Source organism: Stegastes partitus, unplaced genomic scaffold, assembly GCF_000690725.1.
Source record: "Stegastes partitus isolate 25-593 unplaced genomic scaffold, Stegastes_partitus-1.0.2 Scaffold1077, whole genome shotgun sequence".
In the NCBI taxonomy this organism is placed as follows: domain Eukaryota; kingdom Metazoa; phylum Chordata; class Actinopteri; family Pomacentridae; genus Stegastes; species Stegastes partitus.
The window spans coordinates 123,887-132,998 of record NW_007578808.1 but is presented as its reverse complement, the minus strand read 5'-3'; positions in this window follow the sequence as shown (position 1 = coordinate 132,998).

Here is a 9,112-nt window from a genome sequence, read left to right as displayed (position 1 = left end):
CTTATTGAAAATGTGCAGAATTAGAATGCCTTATCTGTTGCAGTTTAGCCCTTTAGACAGTTTCGAGTGTTTTAATTTGTTCATAATAAACCATAAAATGTTATTTGGGCATTTCTTTTGTTTTCTGTTTGCTTTACTGAAGAAAACAGTGCCTTGAAAACCACTGTTCACACCAAACAGTGAGTATTATGTACATTACACGCTTATATTTCAATGATATGACAATTACAGGACAAAACCAGACTTACTGGTATTGTTTACAGCCCTGTCATGTCTAGTTTATGTCATGTAGCAGTATCTTGAATTTTCAAAAAATGTACTCCTCACTGTCTGCAGCTCATAACAATACACCACAAAGTATGTACTTATACAAGGATGTTGCTGTTTACAGGCTGAACTTTCTTTCAAAGGAATTGTTCTCCAAACAATTAGAACTATGCTGGAAAATCTTCAGCGATTTGGTTTCCCCCCTTTTACAGCTCATACACGTCCATACATCAGAGGTAGAGGGACATCATTCAAAGCAGTCCTGAAAGTCCAGTTCTGCCGCATTTGTGCTGCTTTATCTTCCTGATATTTAGGTGTGAAATCCTGCTCATCAGTGTCAGGGGAGATAATGAGACCATGTGAGATCTTATTACCTTCCAGCACCGACAGTTTCATGCAGCAATAATTACTCCCACTGGCGGCTTGCTTATTGACGATGCCTGCCCAAAGTATCACTCTGGGACTAATGGTTTCCCTCCTTCACAAGGCAAACAATGGAATGAACACTGCTTCAATCAACTCCGAGTGATGGATTTAATGACAAAATCATTTTTCCTCCGCTTTATGGCCGAGGAGGAGTGACACATGCAGAATAAGATGGGTCTCGGAGGGGATGTGTTTGTGCAAGAACCGAGCTGTAAACAAGAGCGCGCCTTTTATTTGCTGTGATTTCATTGCATTTGATGATAAGTGAATGTGACCAACCAATTGCTGTTAACTTGCAGCAAATGAAATGCATTACTATGTGCGAGCGCGACTCCCTCATCAGCTTTTTGGCGACGGAGCCATGTCTTTAGGGTCGGCGTGGAAAAATGAGCTCTATTGATTTCAGGGTGGGAAGAAAGAGGTGGAGGAAGGCAAGCAGAGGGACTCCAAGTAGCCTCAGTTGGATCATGAGTTCAACATGCAGTGACAAATGGGTGGCGGAATGAGAAAGAACACTCTGAAATCAAATTGAGTATGGATTGTTGTGGGCCTGGATTTATAGCTCCAGGGTATCCCAAACCTGGAAGTCATAAATTGATGCAGTTGAAATGGGGCGTCAGCGGGGGATTGGTGCTATGATTCGTTTACTGCGCGTGTCACTGACGCACAATACAAATGGCGAGTCATTGTTGTCCCACAACAGGGCTCGTTAATAGAATATACACAGACAGAAGTTAAAGGCCGTGACAAATCTGCCTCTGCGGGCCGAGCGGCTCGGGGAGCCAGGAAACAGCCACATATCTGCGCACCACAAAGCACTGCTCGGGGACAGTGGCGGGGTGACCGTCTGGCAAGGCCACTGTATCGGTCCTCCGGTGTAGCAGACTCACCGCAGAGGCAAAATGCAGTAACGACGTGAAAGAAAGGACTTATGGAGTCATGCATCCTCAGCAAGCACTTCATCTAGAACACCTACCAGGGATGGAAACAGTATTATTTATCAGATAAAATGAATAATCCTGTAAGCTATTTCCAGGGAAAATTTCACAAGCTTTAACTTTAAGCTCTTATCTCGGTCATTATAAGGACGAGCTTCGGGCTTGTATCTTGTTTTGTTTTTCAGAATATTCGAGGCCATAAACATCTTCCATCACTTGATATGATGATGCTGGCAGATTTTTTCATAGCAGCCTTAAAAGTCCCATATGGTGAAAATCCATTTTTATTGTGTTTTGTAGTTGGTGTAAAAAAAACAGCTGTTGAGATATGAAGACGTTTACTTCTGCCATTCCTCAAGCCTCCATGACGAGACAGACTCCCTCAACCCAGGTGCTGTATAACACCTAGCTAGCAATCTTCCAGCTCAACTGTGATTGACAGCCTGAGGGTTCATCCTGAAGGGGGGCGGGAACATCATTGGTTTTAGGACAGCCCTAAAACCAGCAGTTACACAGTCATGGTGAATTGAGGGGGTTCGTGTCAAAGTGGGCCAAAAATGGGGTCAAAATTTTATGTTGCTAAAAAGAATTATGGTTGTTGGAGGAGGTCATTATATGCATCCAAAGGTGTTTCAACACTGTCCAGAGATAGAAACAACTACTTTGTGATGACTTACGCAAGTTTTAATTTTGCCTTTCGTTTTGCTGAGTGCCAAAGTGGGCAATGCCACATTTTTAAAAAACGTTTCTTGTCTTGTTAAACAGAATTAAAAAGTTTACATGGGTCATCATAAAGAACTAGAGATACTTTTGAGGACCATGGGGTAGAAATAGACGCTTGGTGGTGGTTAATTAAGTTATTATTTTACCTCACCGTACCTACGAGTTGAGTTTTCACGGGGCTTAAGGTCGAGCTGTCCGCCATCTTAAATCACAAACACGTGCAACAACCTGCGCCCGGTCAGTGATTCCTGTGGCTTGGTCCAGTTTGACACTAAAGTTTCATGCCAAAGCCGTTATGGGCCAAACTTCAAAGTGGCGTTGTGACATTACTCGTGGACTGTTGTTTGGATCACCTTGCCATGAGCTAGTCGACCATAAACACTTATCTGTGAGGGTCATGAACTATGTTGCTGTGTTTCTGTTTTTTTTCCTGCTTGTTCTTTGTGTTTGGTGGGCGTGTCGTTTTCCTGCAGGCTGGGCCAATCGGAGGAAGACATTCTCACGCTGGCGGAGCTCATCTGCTCATCAGCAGAGAGCCTAAAAGCCACGTTTTCACAAGACTCCAGCGCCAGAGGATTGTGATACCTCCCCATCGGTACAGTCAGGCCGCTTAGCTGCTGCACTTGTGTCGAGCCTTTTCCTAAGTTTGTGGTTCGAGTTTCGAGTTAATCGTGTTGTATCTGTGTACCTCCAGCGTCCCTCCTCGGCTCCAGCACCAAGCTTTCGTCCTGCACGCCAGCCCTTTCGTCCACACGACGGGAATCCACGGTCACGAGCGCCCTCACTAGAAGGATCGCCACTCGAGCACCTCCACCTGGGAACCTCCACGAGCACCGTTTCCTCCAAGCACCGTCACCGGGATCTTCCTCCACGACTGGCTCCTCTGCACCGGATTCCTCTGCCTCCTGGTACCCATCACTCCCCCACCTACCCTACATAAAACCTGTTTCCTTTAACCCTTCTCCCCGTCTCCCTTTTCGTTTGGGTTTGGCCACCGAGCACGAGCCGTCATATTATCAAAAAAAACATAGAACTCAACTTTGGATTTTTTGCGGTTTGGTCCGCTTTGGCACTGAACCCCTCAAACAAACCAGCTTTTCAGCATTTAAAGCTGAAAAACTGAAAGTCAGGACATTGGTTAGTTTGCTGAAAAGGGGCACAATATGGAAAATTAATATCAAGAAAAACACATTTTGCATTCATGTATCTCACCATATAATGCCGCCAGCAGAGATATCGTTTCATAGAGCTCGTCTGGAATCTGGCACAATCAGGACCATGCTGGTTTGGATACTATATGACTTAGAAACTGAATAAACTATGTGCTTAACGGCTAATAGAAATTCAATTAGGAGAGATCATATGAAAGTAAAGAACAGCGTTTATTGCAGATACATGAGCATGGTAAATCTAAATATTCTATATTTAGACTCAGGTGAGAAACAACATCATAGAATGGAGTCAAAGATGATGGTGGAGCAAAGTTAGCAGATGGCTGATGGAGAGACGCCCTGTGGTGGAGGATGAAGAGGAGGAGGAGGGTTGCACGATCTCAAAGGGAGAGTGATGGAATTATAATAAATGTAAAGAACAGGGTTGGAGCTGGTTGGTTTGGAGAACATGAGCAGATAAACCACTGGACAAGAATAGCGATGCTGAAGTTGACTAAGTGATTCTGACAGCGTGGGAAAACGGAAACGATGACAGGAGGGGGGCCAGCAGGAATAAGTCACAGTCACCGAGAAGAATAAACAGAAGGTGAGTGCACAGATCTTCGCTATTGAACTTCTGCACAAGCTTCATTAAAGGTCATTGCTTTATTCACTGAAGTGTTGACATACAGTACCAGAGAAACGTAATCTGATCCCCGTGTAGGAGACAATTACGGAAGCCGAGAGCGGTCGTTTTCCGCTACTGTTCTTTCTTCGCCGTTTTCTCGAGATAACGAGTTAATTTTCTCGTTATCTCTGTGGGACCTCCCACACACCTGGGATTCCATCCTCAGTCACCAGCGGGGGGCCGGAGGACAGACCAGACCGGGCACGAGCGCTTCATTGGAAGTTGTCGTGCCCGGTCAGCTGTTCTCATGACACGTCATGTCGGAGTTCCCGGTCNGATTAGATCAAACACCTTGTTGTCGACTGTGCGAATGGGGACACAGATGGGGTTACAGCTGACCTTGAAAAAAAACATCCATCCATCCATTATCTATACACCGTTTAATCCTCACTGGGGTTGTGAGGGGGCCGGATGTGGACCCGGCCGACTCAGGGTGAAGGCAGGGGACCCCCTGGACCAGTGATGTGAGGTGAGGTTCATGGCTGGTGAGGCGCTGACTTCATCAGAATCAGATTGCAGCACATTTGCCATTTGATTGGCAGCAGTTTATGTTTCATATCTGCATTCTTTACAAGCTGTAGCCCACAAAACCCACGTTTCTTTTTTTTTCTTTTTCTAGTCCATGCTCCTCCTTCTGGACAAAAATATCCGTTACTTTTTTGTAAAAGTCTCCTTATCCTCCTTTGCTGCACCTGACTTGCTAACTGTATATCGTACCCAGTCTAGCTTGCTGTCACTTACTCTGCAGCCACGGAGTCACAAGAAGCATGTCTGGGATCAGAGCGCCCCCTGCCATGAGGCCAGAGAACTGCCTGCCTCACCTGGAACCTTCTTCTTATGATCACTCAGCACACGAAACACATTACACACATAGAGTTGGTAACAAAAAACACTACAATATTATATACATCAGCTGAACTATGGAGCATCAGTTCATATATTAAACGTGTTTCAAGCATGTTGTTAGCGACATACAGACAGCAGCAGGCTGTCACTGCAGGCAGCCAGCAGGTAGCGAGGGATTGCGCAATCCAAAGTGAGGCTGAGCTCGCTGCTGCTTCACTTGGATTGCGCAATCCCTCACTTCGCTGACAGCCGACGCATGGCAGCCTGCACAGGGAGGGGATTGCGCAATCCAAGCTGGGGCTCAATTCGCTGCTGCCTCATCGGCTTCTCTTCCAAGCATTTGAATGGAAAATTGCGAAAATTCAGCGATTTTGAATTTAAAAATTCTCAAAATTAACGAGGTTAGATGAAAAAAGTAAATACTTTATAATACAAATCACTGGATAAATATAACCATTTAAATTATTTTATCATTCTATTTTTTTTTTTCTTTCCATCATGTCAGGTGAGGCTTTGCCTATCACAGGGCTACACTTAGAGACAGACAACCAAGCACACTCACATTCACACCTACGGACAGTTTAGAATCACCAATTAACCTCAACATGTTTTTGGACTATGGAAGGAAGCTGGAGAACCCGGAGAGAACCCACGCTGCACGGGGAGAACATATAAACACACAGAAAGATCCCAGGCGTCCTAATCGGGACTCGAACTGGGGATCTTGTCGCTGCAAGGCGACGGTACTCACCGCCGAGGCANAAAACTGGATAACTCTTTGCAGCAAAGAGACACAACAGATGTCATCAGAAAGCAGACGTTTTGCTGCTTATTTTGCTATGCAGCAAACATTCACGCAGAGACGTCCAGCTGAGAAGAAGGGACGTAAATATGGAAGTGCAAGGCCGATGCTCATTGGTCTTTAAAGTTATTTATTTCAAGATTTGCTCAGCAACAACCAAAGGACATGGCTGAACATTTGCTATTTGTAAAACCAGTGCAAATCAATTCCTTCGTGACTTGGAAGAAAGTTGGCGAACAGCCGATGCCCTATCTGTAAGTTTAGTGTCACTGATCTGCAGCGGAGATCTGATTATTCATGCAGTTACACAGCTGGCCAGTCGTTGCAGTAAAAAAAAAAAACATGCCGATCGAGATCAAGAGTGTTAGTTAATGTTCATAATAAATACCAGAATGAGGAAAAGTGTGATCTCAGTGACTGTGGCTGTGTGTGATTGTTGGTCAGGCTGGTTTGAGTGTTTGTGGACGGCTGATCTCTTGAGATTTTTCTCAGAATGGAGCAAAGAACAAAAACCATGTAGTGCAATGCATTTTTGATGGTCAGAGGAGAAAGGTGGCAGAAAGGCTGCAGTAACTCAGATAAGCACACTTTGTACTGAGCACAAACAGCAGATCACACTCACACCACGTCTAAACTGGAGGTAGATGAACCACAACAGCAGAAGACCAGTCAGGTTCCACTCCTGCTGACCAAGAGGAGAAATCTTTGGCTCCAGCGGGCACAGTCACCAAAACTGGGAAAACATCACGTGGTCTTATGGATCTTGATTTGTGCTGAGGCTACAGATGGTAGCCTCTCAATTTGGTGCAAACAGCATGAATCCATGGACACAGTCTGCCTCGTGTCAGCAGTGCAGGTTGTTGACGCTGTAATGATGTGGGGGAATATTTTCTTGGCCCACTTTTTTTTTTTTTTGGAGCCCATTAATACCAATCAATCATTGTGTGAATAGCACAGCCTGTCTGAGTGTCGTTGCTGACCATGTCTGTCCATAATGACCACAGTTTACAATCTTCTAATGGCTGCTTCTGGCATTATAATGCACCGTGACACAAAGCAAAAGTCAAACCGGCTTCGTGTACGTGACAGTGAGTTCAGTGGACTTGTCAGCCAGCAGACGTGGATCCAGTACAAAACCTTCAGGATGTGCCAGGACGGGAGATTGGCAGCCTCGATGTGCAGCCGACAAATCTGCAGAAACGATGTGATGCAATTATGTCAACATGAAGCAGAATCTCAGAGGAATGTTCTGTTCAGCATCTTCTGGAATCCACGACACCAAGAACTGAGGCTGTTCTGAGAGCAAAGGGAGGCTCGACCCAGTCTTAGTGTGATGTTCTTAATAAAGTGCTCCATGAGTGCACACTTACTTGTGAAGGAACACAGCGAGAAGAGAAACACTCAAACTGAGACTCCCCTGAGCTTTACTTGAGCTTCAGTTAGTTAGTTAGTTAGTTCACTTTCCGCCTCAGATTTGTACTTTAAATGAAGAAACTCAGGAGCTTTCTTCGATCACTTAATCAAATCGGGTTCAAGGATGAAACAACATTAACAACATTTAAATATTTAGTATGTTTCATTAAATAATTTCAATTAAATCAAATGTGATCTCAGTGCTTATCTGTATAAAATAAAGAATACATAAGTCAGATGTTCCTCTACGGAAGCCGAGAGCGGTCGTTTTCCGCTACTGTTCTTTCTTCGCTGTTTTCTCGAGATAGCGAGTTAATTTTCTCGTTATCTCGGGATAACAAGAATCGCTTTCTCATAAAAACGAGATAATTGGTGTTTGTGTTTGCCCGCTCCTGTCCGGTCCAGTCTCAGTCACCAGCGGGGGGCCGGAGGACAGACGAGACCGGGCACGAGCGCTTCATTGTAAGTTGTCGTGTCCGGTCAGCTGTTCTCATGACACGTCATGTCGGAGTTCCCGGTCAGCTGTCTATATAAGATACGTCACCCCAGGAAGTCCGACAACTTCTGATGAAGGCTGAAGTGACAGCCCAAACTGTCAACAGGATAATTATCTCGCTATCTCGAGAAAACAAATGCTGTTTTCCCGAGCTAACGAGATAATTATCTCGTTATCTTGGGAAAACGGCGTTTATTTATCAAATGTGATCTCAGTGCTTATCTGTGTAAAATAAAGAATACATAAGTCAGATGTTCCTCTACGGAAGCAGAGAGCGGTCGTTTTCCGCTACTGTTCTTTCTTCGCCGTTTTCTCGAGATAACAAGTTAATTATCTCGTTATCTCGAGAAAACGAACACTGAAAACGGCGTTTAAAAAAATGTGCGGCCATGACCGCTCTCGGCTTCCGTAGTTCCTCTGCTCATCTACTCCATATCGTCTGTTCATCGATTTGTTCGACTCTCCTTTTGTTCTTTGCAAATCATCAGTTGCATAGAAACAGTCTGCATCAGCTGGACAACTATGAAATAAGTGGTTATAACACAGTGGTTATACGCTGTTGCCTCACAGCAAGAAGCTCCTGCTTACAAACCCGCTGGTCGACTTTCCACCTGCAGTTTGCATGTTCTTCCTGAGCCTGCGTCGCTTTCTTCTTTTACTTCATCCCACAGTCCAACACATGGTGGGATAATTGGTGATTTTAAATTGGTTGTAGGTATGAGTGTGCAATCAATTGAGGGTTACATAAAGCAGCTTATTATACCGTATGTGAGTTCTCATGTACCTCCATGTGACATTTCTGCCTGCTTAAGCAAATTATAAGTGACCAGAGAAATGGCTGTTTGGCCGACAGTTTTTTGCTGAAGAAAAAAAAATTAATGAGACATCGTGCCGCCCCAGTGTGAGCAACGCCATCAGCCTGGCCGTCCCTATTAAAGGAGTCCGGCACGACCACTGGTACAATCCTCATCAGACGTTTCACCAGAATGAACTTTAATACTGCATTTACTTTCGTCTTACTTTAGCTGAGAAGGGTCCTCTGTCCTGAGGCCCCTGGTTGAGCAGGAGTTCTGTTGTATGAGGCAGTAAACTTTCACTTATTTTGTCCGAGCAGTCCACTTAAATCTGTGTCTTCCCCGATATTAGCTCTACGAGGCTTAATTTAAAAGTTTAAGGGCACTGCTGCGTTTCTGGTTGCTGCTGCTTTCTTTTCAAGTTTGTGGTCAATGCTGAAGTAAAGCAGCATTTGTCCTGAATGACTGCAAATGTGAGTAACGTTAATCCAACACTACTTTTATGTCACTGGTGATTAGATCAAACACCTTGTTGTCGACTGTGCGAATGGGGACACAGATGGGGTTA